This window comes from Balaenoptera physalus (genome assembly GCF_965194825.1).
Source record: "Balaenoptera physalus genome assembly, chromosome: 6".
In the NCBI taxonomy this organism is placed as follows: domain Eukaryota; kingdom Metazoa; phylum Chordata; class Mammalia; order Artiodactyla; family Balaenopteridae; genus Balaenoptera; species Balaenoptera physalus.
In genome coordinates this window covers 48,849,688-48,870,213 of record NC_138885.1, presented here as the reverse complement: position 1 = coordinate 48,870,213, position 20,526 = coordinate 48,849,688, and the positions used below count along the sequence as shown (strand labels likewise).

Genomic DNA, 20,526 nt, shown 5'->3' with positions numbered 1-20,526 from the left:
GTTCAGGAATTAAACAGATTGTAGTAAAATAATCTGTGGTAAAGACATAGGACGTGATACTTCATTCATAGCACACGACGTGTGTTGCAAGGGCACAAACCTAAACCTTAAATTCAGAGCTGAACAAAGCAAGCTATTTTAAAACCACAGATTCTCTGTTTAAAAACATCAGAGGCTGCCTAGAGAGTGTATAATTGTCATTGGTCACACGGTACCTCCTAGGTTAGAGTGTTTCATTTCTGTTACTTCCTGGGTAGAAACTCTAATAAAGTGAATTTGCTTGTTTTATATATAGAGCTCTTCTCTTAGGCCACATCCGCCACAATGAAAGTCCCTATCATTTAAGGTTTCTTCATAATTCCAGAGAATCTTATTCTACTTGTTTTCTCATAAAAAAATTCATTCATCTCCACAATGAGCTGTATATTGGAAAAACGGCAAAGCTCACAGCTTTCAGCTATCAATGGTAACTCATTCTGAGATGCTGGAGATAGGTGTGGGAGTAGCACATGCAAGGGTTCGTTGTAAGACCCTCAATACTTGAACTGTGTTTCCCCCACCTAACCCTCTTATCTGCCTCTCCCAGAGCAGATCATCTTTCTTGGTAGTACTGGCAGCTACTCTCTGCCCAGGAGGCTCACTCTGAACCAATGGCTTCTAGAGACTCTTCTTAACTCAAGTTCTTACCAGCTTAGTGCCATAGGTCACAGTGGTCTCTCCTACTGGCTAGCATTGGTTATGTCTCTCCAAAGTAGCTTCATCTAAAAACCTTTCCTTTATGACTCCCATGGGGTCACCTTTAACCCTTGACCTGCAGAACAGTTCTGAATAGTGTCCAGTCAGCACTAATCAGAGATTAGAAACTATGGCTCTCAGGGCACATCTGGCCTACAAATATAAATTTGTTTGGCCCATAGAGGGCTTAACATTTTTAAATTACTTTACAAGATTTAGAGTTAGAAGGTTTCACATAAAAACCTTGATTTCCATTTCTCCTTTTTTTAAAAAAATTGACATCCATGCAAAATTAAAAGATGGCATGGTTCTCACATGGCCACCATATTCTGGTGGTGAGTGGCAATTTCTTCTTTAGGCAGGTCTTTGTCTCTCTAGTTTGTGATAGATCACACACCCTTTAGGATTACTTCTGAGCTAATGCTACTTGTGTCAATATTTTTGATTCCTGTAAGTACTCAAATCTATGTAGGATTCTTACCAAAATTCTGTCTCTAAAGGGAAGTTCACAGGATCTCAAATGGGAGTCTGTGGACCCATTCAGTGCCCTTGGACTTATTCTCAGTGGCATATGAATTTATGATGGGAACTGTTTTAGTCTGTTCAGGCTGTGTATATGGTGTAACAGAATACTATAAACTGGGTGGCTATAAAACAACAAAAATCTATTTCTCACAGTCCTGGGGTCTGGGATGTCCAAGATCAAGGCACCAACAGATTCAGTGTCTGGCCTGCTTCCTCACTGACAGCCATTGTCTCACTGTATCCTCACAAGGGGCAAGGGATCTTTCTTGGAAGCTTTTTATAAGGGCACTAAACCCATTCATGAGGCTTCTGCCCTCATTACCTAATCACCTCCCAAAGGTCCCACCTCCTAATATCATCACATTGGGGGTTAGGTTTCAACATATGAATTTTGGAGGATACAAATATTCAACCTGTGGCAGGAGCTTAATTTTTTTTCTTTTAGTTCAATGATTATTTATCGATTGATCTATTGATCTATCTGTGAAATTACCTGGATGATGCCTTTAATACTTACCTACTATTCCAAAACTACTTTAAATTCTATGAGTTAACATAAAAAAATATACGCAGACTCAGAGGTAAATGATATATTTGTATGAAATGAAGGCCAAATGTCATATGGTGCTCTATGCAAAAGGTTTTATAATAACTTAATCTGGAAGAGGGGATGATAGAATTGAATCATCACATGGCATTAGGATTGTGGAAGATCCCAAGAAAATCTGCCTTGAAGCAGTCAGTGTTATATTCATACCAAAAGCAAAAAATTTATTTTCAGTCAAAGAATATTAAGTCACATTATATTAATTTTGTTAATCTGAATTGTATTTGTTTTGTAGTTTCTACTTAATTTGGTTTTATAGATGTTTAGGAATAGTTACAAAAAGGTATAAAAGAAGCATATACCTAATTTCATGTCTGTACTTTTTTTAAAAAATTAATTAATTAATAAATTTATTTATTTATTATTTTTGGCTGCGTTGGGCCTTCGTTACTGCACACGGGCTTTCTCTAGTTGTGGCGAGCGGGGGCTACTCTTTGTTGTGGTGCACGGGCTTCTCATTGTGGTGGCTTCTCTTGTTGTGGAGCATGGCTCTAGGCCCGCGGGCTTCAGTAGTTGCAGCTTGCGGGCTCAGTAGTTGTGATGCATGGGCTTAGTTGCTCCACGGCATGTGGGATCTTTCCAGACCAAGGCTCGAACCCGTGTCCCCTGCATTGGCAGGTGGATTCTTAACCACTGAGCCACAAGGGAAACCCTCATGTCTGTACTTTTTAAAGTCACATTCTATTTAAAAATACTTTAAGTTACGATTCAGGAAAATAAATATTTTCCTTGAATAGCATCCATTTAATGCTCAAATTTGAAAAATTCTGCTTTGAAAATTTTTCTTCTTTTTATGTAGGATCAGGTTTTGGCTTGCTTGCCTTGAGAGGGGGTTTCATTCCATGGATTTGGGTCTCTACCTTGGAACACAGTCCAGGAGAAAGAGAGGGGCTAGCTGCAGAGTAAGCTCCAGGTGCATGAGGAGAGTACTGCTGAATGCCAAATTGAGGCGGGAGGAGCAGAAGTGATGATAAATCAGAGATAAGTTCAGGATCTAGGTCAGGTGAAAGTCAGTCAGTGAGGGCAGGGCTGCAGCATCCTGAGCGACTGTTTTGAATACTAGGTGGTATTTGAGGTTCCACTTTTATGACATAAGAAGAGTGCTACGTGGCTGGAGCAGTCTGGTTAAAAAATATCTGAGCTGGGTAAATAGCAACAATGGTGCTAACAGGTTCATTAGGAGTAATTCCTCAAAGGGACTAACTTAAAGCTCCAGGAATTATATTAATAAGCATCCCAATGTATTACCTTAGTGTCATCTACACAAGGGATTTTTCATCTGTCCTTAACATGGGTCTACTTGAGCCTCATTTTCATAATGTGCTCTCATGCTTCCTAAGGAGGCCTACCTGGGTTTTCAGAGAGCACAGCACACTGTCCTGAGGTTGGGCATTCCTCTTCACATCTAATTTTGAAAGGTCACTGGGATCCAGAATAATCCTATCTCATAGTTGCCCAATCAAGGCATATAAAGCTAAATTTCAATTATATGAAATAATGAAATCCGTGACTTTGATATTATTGTCTGATATCTATTTGAGAACGAATGATAGTGGTGCTTCAATGAAATGTGAGATTTTCAACTGGAATGTTGATTTGAGATATTTGACCAAGTTAGGAAAAGACACGTCTCTACACCACTAATCAAGTTCTTTCCCTTACTCAGTCTTACAGCCCCCAAATGTAACTTTGAATCAGAGAGATAGGGATCTTTAGAAGGAAGCTTAAGCTAATTACACTGGAGTATGGGTCTCTAGGGTTGGAAAACCTTATTTATTCACATGATTGTTTCAAAAGACCCAGTTTTTGAGATCTAGAATTTGGTTTTGAAAGCTGATTTTCAACTCCTGATGCAAGTAATCTGCAGTCCATATATAGTAATCTGCACATGTAGCAAACTGGGTTTCCACAAAAACATTCCAACATGTTATATACTTTCTGGGCACCTTCTCTGTGTCAGACATGTTAGGTACTGAAAAGATCACGCTGAGTAACACAGCACTTCTATTCCCATGGGCTAACAGTCTAATGCCAGGCATTTAACTCAGTTCTCCCCACAAATCAGCTCACTTAATTCCAGCATCAACCCCATGTCCTAGATGGTAGTTAGAGTTTTAGTAACTTTTCTTAAGATTCTGAACTAGCAAGTGATAGAGCTGAGATCAAAACTAGGCAGTTTGACTTCAGTGCCTAAACTCTCACCTACTATATGTAGTGTCTACCTCTTAGCCAGTTTCCTTTGCTTTGGTTCCAAATGCAATTTAAATTGCAGAGACACACAGTCATGATTGTTAAAAAGTGAACACGTGCAAAAAACAAAGAGAAAGAGATTAGATTATATGAGGTAAAAATAACTGATTTAAATGGTACTAGGTAGAAATTTGGTAAGAAGTGCTGCTTCTTTGTCCTTTGCATAGAGTCATCTTTATGGTTTTAATTAAATTGTCTCCAGTATAATGCTTCTTACCCTATACTTCTTACTTACTGGAGTCCAAAGAATGGCCCTCCATGATGGCTGGATTTGTCATCTGCTGATGTAATGCTGTGAACTGAAGGTGATATTGATGATGGTCATAGTTATTATAATTAACTATGATAATTAAAAAGTGTCTAAAGAGTCATGGTTGGTGCAGAAATATTTATATATTGCTCATGATCAAATTTGGGAATTAAAATGGCCTTGCTCATGAAGACGTAACATGGAGGATTATATTAAGCTACTGCTGGTTTTCAAGGATGGTCACAGGAGGGTGAGTTTTTCATTTAGTTGTCTCAACTGGAGAACAAACAAATGTCATGGTTGTTGGTCAAATATACTGTGTATGTGTGATTACATAAATTTTTCAGATTCTTAATTTTATATAATATTTGAAACTAAATTTCATCCTTTTTATATTTCTAATTAGTTTCCAAAATAAAGGTCAGAAATAGCATGAAGATTAGACTGTTTTCCTTTTTAGCTCAGTTTATTATTTATTGTTTACCATAACAAGCATCTAGGAGGACTCCTTGGGGATGTTCAGCAGGAGTAGCTCTGGTAATTCTCATAAGTGTTGTTAAGATAATTTATATCTTTCAATCATGGCCTGCCTGCCATTATTTGAGACCTGGCTCACTGGGTCTTTCACTGTAAGAACACCACACTGGGGGTGGGCACTATGAGACTGAAGCAGTGGTCAGCTAGAAATGGGTACGAACTTTCTTCTGTTCTTGCTGTTTTGTACCAGGACATTCTCTAGCCAACTCCATTTTGCTTCTAACAGGCAGAAGTGGGCAGAGTGAGTAACTGCAAAGGAGAAGGAGATGTTTACGGTGGGGGAGTTCTGTAGAGAACTGCTGAAGAGGAGATGCCGGGGGGAGATGTGGTGATAAAATAAATCTGGGACCTCAGTACCTGACGTCAGTTGTAACTGCTCCATATACTGGCTTCTCTATAGCTTGAGGCTGGGAATCCAAATTCCTGTATTTGGTAGACTCTGCATTTGGAACCTTTCCTCTTCCTGTCAAAACCTCCTGGTTTTCTAGGTATGGACGCATTCTCTTTGCTCTCACCTCCCTGGTCATTCATTTGCTACCAGAGGTTTGAATAATATTAAAGACCTCATGTCCTCTACTTCCACTTACTCTCAGCATCTTATCCACTTCCACCTCTTGTTGCCTTCAGGTCAATGGATTTTTAAGGTATACACTATGAAGACTGTCTCACAAATGTTGCCTACATTCCATCTTTCCAAAGACTGTAGGTGTTACCAACACTGTGGTCAACCAGACTTGGCATGTTAGCATTCTTTTCTTTCTATCATTAATCATTTGGTAAATTACAAATTTCTAACTGCAAGTATGTTCTTTTTTAAATTATAAATGTAATATATGAAATACCTGATAGAGATAAACAAGTCAAATAGTAAGAAATTTAAAATCAAGTTCTCTCTAACTTCTGATACTCCTCCTACCCCAGTTCCTCAAAAGTAATTACTGGTAATAGTTTGGAGTGCATTTCTTCAGGCCTTTTTAATAGAAACACACACATTTAACTTAGGGATTTTTAAAATGTCATAAATGGCATCACAGCAAACTATTCCTTTACAACTTTCTCTTTGATTATAACAATATGTCTTGGAGATTACTTCACATCTCTCTCTCTCATGTCTCAATAGATATTGCTACATCATTTTTTTTTCAAAATCAAAACTTTTAATGAGTAAAAGTTTGATGGGAAACAGAATACATATAGTCTCAGAGTACCTCCCCACAAGATATTTATTAATTGCAAAGGGAACAGTAATTACTTTAACAGTGGAGAAATCTGGCAGATAGTATCTACCCAAAGTAAATAGAACAAAAGGATATCCTTTTGTCTTCTGGCTACATCATTCTTTTTAATGGAGAGAAGGTATTCCATGATGAGGCTATATCCTGATTTATTAATAAGTGTGTGAGTTTGTTCTAGTTTTTTGGCATTACCAATAGTATACTTTTATATACATGTGTCAGTGTTTCTGTAAGGTAGATTCCAGGAAGTGAAACTTGGGGCTAAAATACAGACAAAATTTTTTTATTGATCTTTCCCATTGAAATTGAAACACTGAAGTTGCCAAAGTGTCAATCATATTCCTACCAAGTGGCATGGACATATATACACTACCAAATGTAAAATAAATAGCTAGTGGGAAGCAGCCGCATAGCACAGGGAGATCAGCTCGGTGCTTTGTATCCACCTAGGTGGGATAGGGAGGGCAGGAGGGAGATGCAAGAGGGAGGAGACATGGGGACATATGTATATGTATAGCTGATTCCCTTTGTCATACAGCAGAAACTAACACACCACTGTAAAGCAATTATACTCCAATAAAGATGTTAAAAAAAAAAGAGTTTATGAGAGTACTTGTTTCCTTACATCATCACCAATATGGGCTATCATTTATTTGTTAAATTTTACCCAAATTATAACAAATCATATTTCATTGTTGTTTGAATTTGCATTTCTGAACGTTAATGAGTTTGAGTGTCTTTTCATATTTTTAGACGTCATTTGCATTTCATTTCCTGTTTATTATTTCTAGTGTTTGCCTGTTTCTGTACCAGTGTTTTTCTTACTGATTATAAATTAATTTTATATATTATTGATAAAATCTCTTTGTCTATTATATATTGTAATGTTTTCCTTTCCAGTCTATCACTTGTCTTTACACTTTGTATTGCATAGGAAAGCTTTATACTTTTAATTAGTTAAATTTATTAAAATTTATTCTTTTATACTTTTTTTTTTGCTTTATATAGGAAAACTTTGCCCAGTAGAAAAATAAAATATATTCTTCTATATTTTCTTTTAATAATTTTAATGTTACACTTAGGTCTTTAATCAGTCAAGAATTTAAGTTTCTTCATAAAATAGCTCGCTAGTGGGAAGCAGCCGCATAGCACAGGGAGATCAGCTCGGTGCTTTGTGACCACCTAGAGGGGTGGGATAGGGAGGGTGGGATAGGGAGGGTGGGAGGGAGACACAAGAGGGAAGAGATATGGGGACATATGTATATATATATAACTGATTCACTTTGTTATAAAGCAGAAACTAACACACCATTGTAAAGCAATTATACTCCAATAAAGATGTTAAAAAACTTAAAAAATAATTTAAAAAAAAAAGAATTTAAGTTTCTTTATGATGTGAGGTAGTGATCTAAATATATGTTTTCTAAATGGATAGCCAATTTTCCCCACACCATGTGCTGAATAGTCTCTTCTTTTCAAACTAATTTGAAATGTCACCTTTCATAAATGAAATGTCACCTTTCATAAACGAAATGTCTACATATATATGAAATTTCTTATTCTGTTTCTTGTTTTGTTAATACAGTCTCAAATCTCTAGAAGACACAGTGCACATTTAATTTGTAGTTTCTGATGACCAGTTAAAGTTGAGCACATATTCTTATGTTTATTGGATATTTGAATATCCTCTCCTTTATCAGGTCTTTAGCCCATTTTTAAGTTGGGTTCTTTTGGCTTTTTATTGTTGATTTGAATTTAGTTATTTATATATTCTAAATTCAGATCTTTTGTCATCTGTGTGTATTGAAATATATTCTCCCACTTTGTAGCTTGACTTCTAATGCACTTTTTAAAGTAAAAATTCCTTAATTTAATTTAATTTAATTCAAATTTTAAAATGATTATGCAATCCTTCACTAGATAGCTGACAAATCACTAAAACAGACCTGACTAGCTTCAAAGCAACACTGTTGTAATAAGTCAAACAGTAGAGAATGTACTTGTCTTTATACTATTAGTGGAATAAAATATAAATTCAAGTTGATAGTCATCCAAATTGTCAGTCATAACTTTTAAGTCAAAAATCAACACTTTAGAGCCTTTATCTTTTTATTTTTATTTAAAAATTAAAAAAAAATTTGACCACATGATGGCCGATTTTACTTGCTAAACTTATATCCCTGTCTTTAGAATATTCTCCACCTAAGTCACTCTATGCCTTTTAACTGATTAATTGTACAACGTTGGTGATCCCATTTATCTAGACCAATACTTGCAATAACTCCTCACTGATTAAAGATAAATACCTAGCTTTCTTTCTCTCTTTTCTGACATTGAATACATTTTTTAAAACTTTTTGATCTTCTTCACCATTTCTTCCACCCCCCCAACCCCACCAATCTGCTCTTTGTATCTATGAGCTTTTTTGTTTTGTTTTGTTTTGCATAAAAGAAATATCATGTGGTATTTGTTTTTCTCCGTCAAACATTTCACTTAGCATAATGCCCTCAAAGTCCACCCAACTGTCTCAAATGGCAAGATTTCATTCTTTTTATAACTGAATAATATTCCATTGTGTGTGTGTGTGCCTGCACGTGTGTGTATCACAATTTCTTTATCCATTCATCCATCAATGGATACTTAGGTAGTTTCCATATCATACATTATGAATAGTTCTGCAGTGAACATGGTGGTGCATCCATTTTTTTTGTTAGTGTTTTTGTTTTATTTGGATAAATGCCTAGAAGTGGAATTGCTGAATCATATGGTAGTTCTATTTTTATTTTTTCAGGAAACTTTGTACTGTTTTCCATAGTGTCTGCACGATTTATAGTCCCACTAACAGTGCACAAGTGTTCCCTTTTTTCACATCCTCACCAACACTTCTTATCTCTTGTTGTTTTGATAATAGCCATCCTAACGGGTGTGAGGTGATATCTCACTGTAGTTTTGATTTGCGTTTCCCTGTTGATTAATGATTTTGAACATCTTTTCATGTATCTGTTGGCCATCTGTATGTCTTGTTTGGAAAACTGTCTATTCAAGTCTTTTGTCCCTTTTTAAATCAGATTGTATGTTTTTTGCTATTAAATTGTATGTGTTCTTTGTGTATTTTGGGTATTAGCTCCTTACCAGATATATAATTTACAAATACTTTCTCCCATTCAGTAGGTTGCCTTTTTATTTTGTTGATGTTTTCTTTTGCTGTGCAGAAGCTTTAAGTTTTATGTAGTCCCACTTGCTTGTATTTTCTTTTGTTGCTTTGACTTTTGGAATAAAATGCAAAAAATCATTGCCAATACCTATGTCAGAGAGCTTATTGCCTAGGTTTTCTTCAAGGAGTTTTATTTTTTCAGGTCTTACATTCAAGCCTTTAATACATTTTGAGACAAATTTTGTGTACAGTGTAAGACAGTAGTCTGGTTTCATTCTTTTGCATGAAGCTATCTTTCCCAACATCACTGATTGAAGAGACTGTCCTTTCCCCATTGTTTATTTTTGGCTACTTTGTCAAAAATTAATTGACCAAATATGCATGAATTTATTTCTGGCTCTCTGTCTGTTCCATTGATTTATGTGTGCATTTTATGCCTATACCATACTGTTTTAAATACTATGGCTTTGTAATAGAATTTGAAATCAGGGAGCATGATGTTTCCAGCTTTGTTCTTTCTCAGGATTGCTTTGGCTACTAAGGGTCTTTTGAAGTTCCATACAAATCTTAGGATTATTTGTTCTATTTCTGTGAAAAATGCCATTGGAATTTTGAGAGGGATTGAATTGAATTTGTAAATTGCTTTGGGTAGTATGGACATTTTAACAATATAAATTCTTCCAATCTATGAATATAGAATATTTTTCCATTGAGTTGTGTCTTTTAAATTTATTTTCTTAATGTCTTGTAATTTTCAGTATACACATCTTCCACCTTGATGTTTGAATTTATTCCTGGGTATTTTATTCTTTTTTGATGCTATTGTAAATGAGACTGTTTTCATAATTTCTCTTTCTGATAGTTTATTATCAGTGTATAGAAACACAACACATTTTTGAATAAGAGTTTTATATCCTGCCACATTAATCGATTTATTAGTTCTAACAGTTTTTTGGTGATGTTTTAGGGATTTTCTATATATAATATCATGTCATCTGCAAACAGCGACAGTTTTATTTCTTCCTTTTCATTTTGGATTCCTCTCATTTCTTTTTTGTTTGTTTGTTTGATTGTTGTGGCTAGGACTTCTATGTTGAGTAAAAGTAGCGAGATTGGGCATCTTTGTCTTGTTCCTGATCTTGAAGGAAATGTGTTCAACTTTTCATAGTTGAGTATGACGTTGGCTATGGGCTTATCATATGTGGCCTTTATTATGTTGAGGTATGTTACCTCTATACCCACTTTCTGGAGAGTTTTTATCATGAATGGATGTTGAACTTTGTCAAAAGCTTTTTCTGCATCTGTTGAGATGATCATATGGTTTTTCTTCTTCAATTTGTTAATGTGGTCACATTGATTTGCAGATGTTGAACCATCCGTTCACCCCTAGGATAAATCCCACTTGATCATGGTATATGATCCTTTTAATATACTGTTGGATTCAGTTTGTTAACATTCTGTTGATGATTTTCATCTGTGTTCATCAGTGATATTGGCCTGTAAGTTTCTTTTTTCGTGATATCTTTGTCTGGTTTTTGTATCAGGGTGATGGTGGCCTCATAGAATGAGTTCAGAAGCATTCCTTCCTCTGCAATTTTTTAGAAATAGTTTGAAAGAATAGATTTTAACTCTTCTCTAAACGTTTGGTAGAATTAACCTATGAAGCCATCTGGTCCTGGACTTTTGTTTGTTGGGAGTTTTTTTTTTTAACTGATTCAGTTTTATTAGTGGTAATCGGTCTGTTCATACTTTCTATTTCTTCCTGGTTCAGTATTGGGAGATTGTACGTTTCTAAGAATCTGTCCATTTCTTCTAGGTTGTCCATTTTATTGGTATATAATTGTTCATAGTAATCTCTTATGATACTTTTTATTTCTGTGGTGTCAGTTGTAACTTCCCCTTTTTCATTTCTGATTTTATTGATTTGAGCCCTCTTTTTTCTTGATGAGTCTGGCTAAAAGTTTATCAAGTTTGCTCCTTTTCAAAGAGCAAACGCTGAGTTTTATTGATCTTTTCTATTGTTTTTTTAGTCTTTTTAAAATTTATTTTATTTATTTATTGTTGGCTGCTTTGGTTCTTCGTTGCTGTGTGTGGCTTTCTCTAGTTGCAGTGAGTGGGGGTTACTCTTCGTTGCGGTGCACGGCCTTCTCATTGTGGTAGCTTCTCTTGTTGTGGAGCACAGGCTCTAGGTGCATGGGCTTCAGTAGTTGTGGCATGCAGGCTCAGTAGTTGTGGCACACGGGCTTAGTTGCTCTGCAGCATGTGGTATCTTCCCGGACCAGGGCTCAAACCTGTCTCCCCTGCATTGGCAGGTGGATTCTTAACCACTGTACCACCAGGGTAGCCCTGTTTTGTTTAGTCTTTATCTTGTTTATTTTGGGTCTGATCTTTAAGATTTTTTTCCTTCTACTAACTTTGAGTTTTCTTTGGTCTTCTTTTTCTTGTCCTTTTAGTTGTAAAGTTAGGTTGTTTATTTGAGGTTTTTCTTGTTTCCTGAGGTAATCTTGTATTGCTATAAACTTCCCTCTTAGAATTGCTCTTGCTGTTCCCATACATTTTGGATCATTGTGATTTCATTTTCATTTGTTTACTGGTATTTTTTTATTTCTTCTTTGATCTCTTCAGTGATCCATTGGTTGTTTAGTAGTATATTGTTTAGCCTCCACCTGTTTGTGTGGTTTTTTGCAGTTTTTTTCTCATAGTTGATTTCTAGTGTCATACGTTGTAGTCACAATATATGCTTGATATGATTTCAGTTTTCTTAAACTTACTGAGCTTGTCTTGTGGTCAGTCTAGCACGTGATCTATGCTGGAGAATGAGCACTTGAAAAGAATGTGTATTCTACTGCTTTCGGATGGAATGTTCTCTATATATCTATTAAGTTCATCTGATCTAATGTTTTATTTAAGGCCAGTGTTTCCTTGTTGATTCTCCATCTGAATGATCTGTCCATTGAGGTAAGTGGGATGTTAAAGTCTCCTACTATTATTGTGTTACTGTCAGTTTCTCCCTATATGTCTGTTAATATTTGCTTTCTGTATTTAGGTGGTCCTATGTTGGTTGAATATATATTTACAATTATTATTACTTCTTCTAGGCTTGATCCCTTGATCATTATGTAATGTTCTTCTTTGTCTCTTGGAACAGTCTTTGTTTGAAAGTCTATTTTTTCTCATATAAGTATTGCTATCCTGCCTTTCTCTTGATTTCTGCTTGCATGTTTGTGCGTGAATACCTTTTTCCATCCTCACTTTCAGTCTTTGTGTGTCTTTATATCTGATGTGAGTCTCTCATAGGCAGCATATATACAGGCCTTGTTTTTTGTATGCATTCATCCACTCTAAGTCTTTTGATTGGAGCATTTAGTCCATTTACATTTAAATTAATTATTGATAAGTATATACTTATTGCCATTTTGTTAATTTGGGGAGGTTGTTTTTGTTATTCTTTTTTGTTTCTTTCTTCTTTTGTTCTCTTTCCTTGTGATTTGATGAATACCTTTAGTGTTATGTTTGGAATCCTTTCCCTTTTTTGCATGTGCATCTATTATAGATTTTTGCTTTGTGGTTACCATGAAATTTATATATAGCAATCTATATATATTCTTGATTCTTTTAAGTTGCTAATCTCTTAATTTCAAAGACATTTTAGCAACCCTGTGTTTGTACTTTCCTCCCCTCATGATGACTATTTTTGACATCATATTATATATTGAATTGTTTTGTGTATCCCTTAACTGCTTGTTGTGGATATAAATGATTTTACTACTTTTGTCTTTTAACCTTTCTACTAGCTTTGTATGTGGAAGATTTACTATCTTTACTGTATATTTTCCTTTACTGATGAGCTTTTTCCTTTTGCAATTTTCATGTTTCTAGTTGTGTCCTTTTATTTTTTGCTTGGAGAAGTCTCTTTAACATTGCTGGTAAAGCTGGTTTGGTGGTGCTGAACTCTTTTAGCTTTTACTTATCTGTAAAACTTGAGCTCTCCATCAAATCTGAATGAGAGCTTTGCCCAATAGAGTACTTGTTGCAGGTTTTTCTCTTTCTTCACTTTAAATATATCATACCACTCCATTCTGGCCTGCAGGGTTTCTGACGAAAAGTCAGCTGATAGCCTTATGAGAGTTCCCTTGCATGTAACTTGTTGCTTTGCCCTTGCTGCTTTTCATATTCTCTCTTTATCTTCAATTTTTCCTATTTTAATTACAGTATGTCTTGGTGTGTTCTTCTTTGGGTTTACCTTGTTTGAGACTCTCCGTGCCTCCTGGACTTGGATATTTGTTTTATTTTTCCCAGGTTAGGGAAGTTTTCAGTTATTATGTCTTCAAATATGTTCTCAGGCTCTTTCTCTCTCTCTTCTCCTTTGGATCCATTTGCATTATAGCTTAATGTTGTCATAGTGGTCTCTTAAATTGTCCTTATTTCTTTTAATTCTTTTTTCTTTTTGGTATTCACCTTCAGTGATTTCCACTACTCTGTCTTCCAGCTCAATGATCCATTCCTCTGTATCATTTAGTCCACTATTGATTCCTTCCAATGTGTTTTTTCATTTTAGTTATTGTATTCTTCATCTCTGTTTGGTTGTTCATTATATTTTCTAACTCTTTATTAAAAACTTCTAACTTCTTGCTCTTCTTCTCCTAAGTTCTTTGATCACCTTTACAATCATTACCTTGAAATCCTTCTTAGGTAGATGGCCTGTCTCCATTTCTCTTAGCTCTTCTTCCAGGTTTTTATCTTGTTCTCTCATTTGGAACATGTTCTTCTGTTGCCTAATTTTGTCTAGCTTTTTGTTTTTATTTCTATGTAGCTGGTACATTGCTAATGTTTCCCAACCCTGAATGAGCGGCTTTTTGTAGGAGATGTACCATGCATCCTAGCAGTACACTCCCCTCTCATCACCAGTACTATATTTTCTATGGGTGCCCCCTATGTGGGCTGTGTGTGTGTTCTTTTGTTGTGGTGGGATGACTACTGTATGCTGTCTGGGATTCTTGGCTGGTCCCCTGTCTGGTTGGTTGCCAGGTCTTGCCTTGTGCAGAGGCTCTGGCCACTGGTTTGAGGGGCCAGGTTACAAGTTGGCTGACTGCAGAGCCCTGGCGGGCCCTGGGTTTAGTGCTGGATCTGGTGGGTGGAGTAGGGATCCAGAAAATCCCAGGTCTGGTTCCTGCCCATCTGATCCAGACTGCTTTCAAATTACTACTTCTGCCCTGGTTCCCAGAGCTTGTGAGATTATGTGTGTACCCTTTAAGAAAGGAGTCTCTATTTCTGACAGACCACTGGGTCTCCTGAAAGTAAGTCCTGCTGGCCTTTAAAGCCAAATGCTCTATGGTTTCGTTTCTCTAGCACGAAAAACGAAACCATTTGTGGATCACCCACGTGGGGGACTGGGTCTTGAATATACTGCAACTCTGCCCCTCCTACCTATCTTGCTGAGGTTCCTTCTTTATATCTTTAGTTGTAGAAGATCTTTTCTGTTATATTCCAGTCACTTTCACTGAGTTGTTCTGTAAATTGTTGTAATTTTTTACCTTTGTCTAATTTTAAATAAAAAATTCTGAGTGAGAAATATGTTGAGATTTAATACTTTGTGTAATACCTATACCACAACTATTAGTAAATAAACATTAAATTATGATGAGCATTCATAGTATAGTATATTTTGGAGTCATCAGAAAGAAACATATTTTTTAAAATCCCAATTTAATTGCATTACCATGCTGCTCAGATTAGTGACTAATATATTTAACAGAACGAGACTCATGTATAAAATATATCCTCCTCCTTATCATACTCTTTCTCTCTCTCTCTCTCATTTTCATTTTCCTTCTTATTTTCTCTCATTAAAGAAAGCAGAATTATGTAGAATGGAATTATAAATATTTAATATTTAAAAATCTGTTATATAGATCTGACAGATCTGAAGAAAAATATTAATATTTACACAGTATGCAAGATATATTTAATACATTTTGGAATTTATTTGTAAGAGAAACTCATGTTAGTATGTCATGGATATACACTTAATATTATAAAATATACATTGCAAATTAAAAATTCCTATTGTGTTTAATGGTGAAATATTAGAAGCAATACCATTAAATTAGACACTATAGAAGGATGTCAGTTATCATACTTGCAATATAAAAGTTATGAAAGTATAAAAGTTATGAAATTATAAAAGTTATTCATCCTTTTCTAAAAGTACTAGCGAATGTAATTAGACAAGTAGGAAAATAAGTATGAATACTAGAAAAGATTAGGTTAGGTTATCCTTAGTGTTAAATGACATGTTTAATTTTAAGGCAAGGTAATTAGAAGAAATATATAAATTTAAAAACTAAACAAAGAGGTTGGGATGGGAAAAAAACACAAAAAATTGGATAATTATTATTTTATCAATAATTTATCATTATTTTAAATGATATGACACAAGAGAATAAACCCAGGAATCATTGTAAACTGTAGGATAATTTGAATGTCAACTAATAAAATTAATGTATGAGAAAATATAATGACTAATAGCAGAGACAGACTCCTTCAAAACGAGCTGAACAAAACCATTCAGCTTCTACATACATGAAAATTTAAAGCCCTGGAAAATGATGTAAAAGGAACCTTCCTTTGAACTAATGGAAGGATATAACCCATTCAATTGTAGAAAGTGTGATATTGTAGAAATGCCAATTTTCTCTAAATTATTCTATAAATTATAAATAATGATAGAATCACTAAAATTTATAATGTTGACCATATGCCAGGCATAACGCTAAGTATTTTACTTGCTTTTGTTTCTGCATAATCCTCACAATAATATTATGAAAAAATACAAGCACTATGGTCATTGTATATATGAGAAAACAGAGGCACAGGGCATTTAAATAATTTTCTCATGTTCACACAGCTAATAATAACCCAGGGACCCTAAATATGCCATATTGTCTCTCAAAATTATCAATCAGACTTTATTTGTATTCAACAAAATTCATTTAGAATATAAGATTAGCCAAAAAAGTTTCATGAAAGAAAAGTAATGTGAACAATTAAATGTGTTTGACACATTTAAAGCTAACATGTATAATATAGGTCTAAAAATACAAAGGCGAATTAATGAAACAAAATAAAGAGTTCAAAAACATACACCAATGCATATGAGACTTTAGAATATGAACAATTTCAAATCAATGGGAAAAGCTTCAATAATTTTTTGTGAGGACTGTGTATCAAGTGGGAAAAAAATTAAACCACATTTCTGTATCATTAGATACACCAAAATGGAATCACAGGTGGAGTTCATATGTATATGTAAACACTGAAACAAAGGCATGAAAATAAATTTTTATGTGAATTTATAATCTTGAGTGGCAAAAGCCTTTATACAAATGAACCAGAGTCCAAAATTCATTAATAAAATGACATAAAATTTGTTTAAAAATAGTTTTAAATTGTCAAGAAAAACAAAACCCTCATAAACATAATCAAAAGATGAGGAACAATGTAAGAAAATATTGCAATGCTTTAAAAGGTTGATTTTAATTTATCAGCAATGCTAAAAAGATTATTTTCTTTATATACAAAATCTCTCACAAATTAAAAAAAATATGAAAATGAGCTAATGGTGGTTCACAGAAAAAGATTTACAAAGGCAAAAAAAATATTTTCAATCTTTACAAATGATTAAGGTAATGGAGTGAGATTACATTTTTCTCTTCTCAAATTGTCCAATACTAAACAGTAATGGAGAGATTGTGAGTGAATAGCCACTCACACACTGTTGGAGGGATAAACAACTTTTTGGAGTACAGTTGGTAAAAGTTATCACAATTAAGAATGAATTGTCTGAAATCTACTTCTAAGATGTATTCTAGAGATAGAGCTTCAAACATGTGCAAAGATTTATGTTTGTTGCAGTATTGTTATAATAGCTCAAATGGTTTAAAGATGGCAGAAAAATTCTGAATTATGGAGTAGTTCAAAGATGTTATAAAGAATGTGCTATATTTAATATAAATATATGCATATATGTGCATGTCTCTATGTATGTGTGTGGTTGTATTCACATAAATATGTATTTATAATCTGTTTTATGTAGATAGCTACATATAAATACTAATATCCATATGATTATTTGTTATAAAAATGCTTAGAAAAAATATAGAAAGTATAAGGGTATAGATGTATCCGGCAGTAATTATTTCTGGAGTGTTGTTGTAGCTTTGAGTCAGATGACTTTTAATTTTATTCCTATTAATCTTTGGATTTCATTTTGTCATAAGCATATATTCATTTTTATAATTAAAAATCTAGTTAGACATTGATTCTCTTTTCATTTAGCCCAAGAATATATTGATCTTACTCTTCAATTTTAATTAAGCTTCTAATCTGTATTCACAATGGTGAGTAGCATCATACCCTGGAGACAGAGCAGAAGGGATCTTTATTATTTTATCTACTGACCTCATTTCTTCATACATTTTAACTTAGTCCTCAGTCATTACCAACAGAAAATAAAATTTATTGAAAATCTGTTAGATGATATTCCGTTGGAGGGTTTATCTGTATATTCTAATTAAAGCCTCACCACACCCCGTGGGAAAGGTAATACAAACTCCATTTTATAGATGATGAAACTGAGGCTCAGACCATTTTGGAAACTTGCCCAAAGTAGTCAGATGAGGATCTATGTCAGAGCTGGTGCTCTTTCCACTGTTTTACATGTGTTCCTTGATGAGTTATTTAAATTTTCTGTGTATAGGAATAGTACTGCATCTCCTGTTAACCTTTCAGTTTATTCTGAGTAGCAAGTGCAATTAGGAGAAAATACATTGAAAATAATTTGAAATACAGACTATGCTATCTTAGAGGTTGTAACTCAAATACATTCAGTCCCAGGGAAGAATGAGGTGGGAAAAAAGTAAACTGTCAACCAAATCGAGTATACTTTGGGCACAACTTGACACAATGAGCTGCCATGCGGGACCTCTTCAGTAAACAAATGCAATGAAATGTAGTGGAAGAGCATTATTTTAACTTGTTTTCTTATATTCAAAGGCTGTACAGCAAGGTAGTTAGGAGCATGGAAATGGAGTCAAGATGGACATGGGTCAAAATCCTGGAAGCATCATTTTCTAACAGCGTGATTAAAGGCAGTTTGCGGACTTCTGTGAAGCTCAGTTTTCACATCTGAACAATTGCAAGAAATTGATTTATTTTTAAATAAATGTCTGTTTTTGTATTTTTATTATCCCATTCTTAACTTCAAATCATCTTATTATCTATTAAAAATCCAGATAGGATAATTATTAAATAAATAAATGCAATCAGACATAAACAGAGACCTTGTCTTTTAAATTTTTAATTGCTTGTTTTGCCCCAAAATTCTTAGCTATACTTTTTAATACTGTGATTATTGTTTTTAGCTAAGAATTTTAGCACAAGGTAGGCTAGCCTTGAACTTAATCTAAGCAGGAATGTTTGAAGTGTCAAAGGGATCTGATAACACATGGCTATTTCACACAGAGAGCATTATTTAAAATTAAAGTTTGAAAACCATTCCCTATATGTTTCTTCATGGCCGTTACAGTTTTATAAAAGTGCTTTATTCTCTAAAAATTTATTAAAGAATTTTGGTGGCACTGGTTACAAAAATGCTGTCACTGTTAAAGAAGTTACTCTGAGTGAGATTAACTTTATTATACATCATTACCAAACTGTTATTATTATTTTATTTATTTATTTATTTATTTTTGGCTGCGTTGGGTCTTCATTGATGTGCGCAGGCTTTCTCTCTACTTGCGGTGAGTGGGGGCTGCACTTTGTTGTGGTGCGTGGGCTTCTCACTGTGGTGGCTTTTGTTTGTTGCGGAGCATGGGCTCTAGGTGCACGGGCTCAGTAATTGTGGCGTGCAGGCTCAGTAGTGTGGTGCACGGTTTAGTTGCTCCGCGGCATGTGGAATCTTCCCAGACCAGGGCTCGCACCCGTGTCCCCTGCATTGTCAGGCAGATTCTTTTTTTTTTTTTCAAGAGCTCCTGACTTATTTATTTATTTTACTTTATTTTTTTGGCTGTGTTGGGTTTTCGTTTGTATGCGAGGGCTTTCTCTAGTTGTGGCACGTGAGGGCCACTCTTCATCGCGGTGCGCGGGCCTCTCACCGTTGCGGCCTCTCTTATTGAGGGGCACAGGCTCCATATGCGCAGGCTCAGCAGTTGTGGCTCACGGGCCTAGTTGCTCCGCGGCATGTGGGATCTTCCCAGACAAGGGCTTGAACCCGTGTCCCCTGCATTGGCAGGCAGACTCTCAACCACTGCGCCACCAGGGAAGCCCCTGTCAGGCAGATTCTTAACCACTGTGCCACGAGGGGAAGGGAAGTCCCCCAAACTGTTATTATTAAGCACCTCCTGTGTTAACAGGGCCCAGTGCACCATACTCATCTCCTCATTTTGTTTTTATTGCACCTCTGTAACTTTGTGTGGTGGAACTTTTTGTTCATGTTCAGTACTCTTTGTAGAATAACTGAGGGCAAGACCAAGGCATGATTTTTTTAAATTCCTACATATTATGATCCTCTGTCTTTTAAAAGTCTTATCTTGCACCTTGCATGGAGAAGTTTCTTGACAGTTTCTTTAGAAAAACTGAAGATATACTTTAGTGCTACAACTTTATATATAAGGAAAATGCAGTATTAGATGTATTTAGTATTATCCATTTGTGAAAATATAACCTGATGCTGCAATTCTATTAGCTATTAACATGACAGAATAAATAGCATTTTCTAAATTGTGATCTATGAAATTTAAAAGATCTAAATCTAGCCATTGTTTTAAATTTTCCTTGCCTTTTCCCCCTTGTTTATTAGAGATTCTTTAAATGTCTTAGCCAAAACACCATTCTGTATTCTTAGAAAATAAACAAAATTGATCTCTAGGGATTGATATGACAGAGGTTCAAGGATCCGTTAATGTTGACTGTGGCCACCAGTCTCAGTCATGACTGTTAATTGGGCAGTATTGATAGAAATATCAAGATTAAGATAGATGATTCACCAGATGGGTTGTAATTACAGAATGATACAGTGTCTGAAGCATTTCAGAAAACAGCCCTGTTGCTACTTTTTTATCATTGCAATACTTATGTAACATGCTACAACTTGAGTTTTAGACTGAAAAAGATATCAACATCTGTACTGTGAAGAGAGAGAGTGCTGAAAATAGCATCTGTCTTCCTCACCAAC

The 20,526-nt window shown here is 35.0% G+C and overlaps 1 long non-coding RNA gene across 1 annotated transcript in view; it reads left to right on the top strand.

Moving 5' to 3' along the window:
* The first annotated feature begins 2,535 nt into the window (after positions 1-2,535).
* The window catches only part of LOC309662481, a 103,111-nt gene continuing 85,120 nt past the window's right edge, over positions 2,536-20,526 (top strand). Inside the window, exon 1 of the long non-coding RNA XR_014264726.1 lies at positions 2,536-6,738. This is a non-coding gene — a long non-coding RNA (uncharacterized lncRNA). The remainder of the gene's footprint in view (positions 6,739-20,526) is intronic.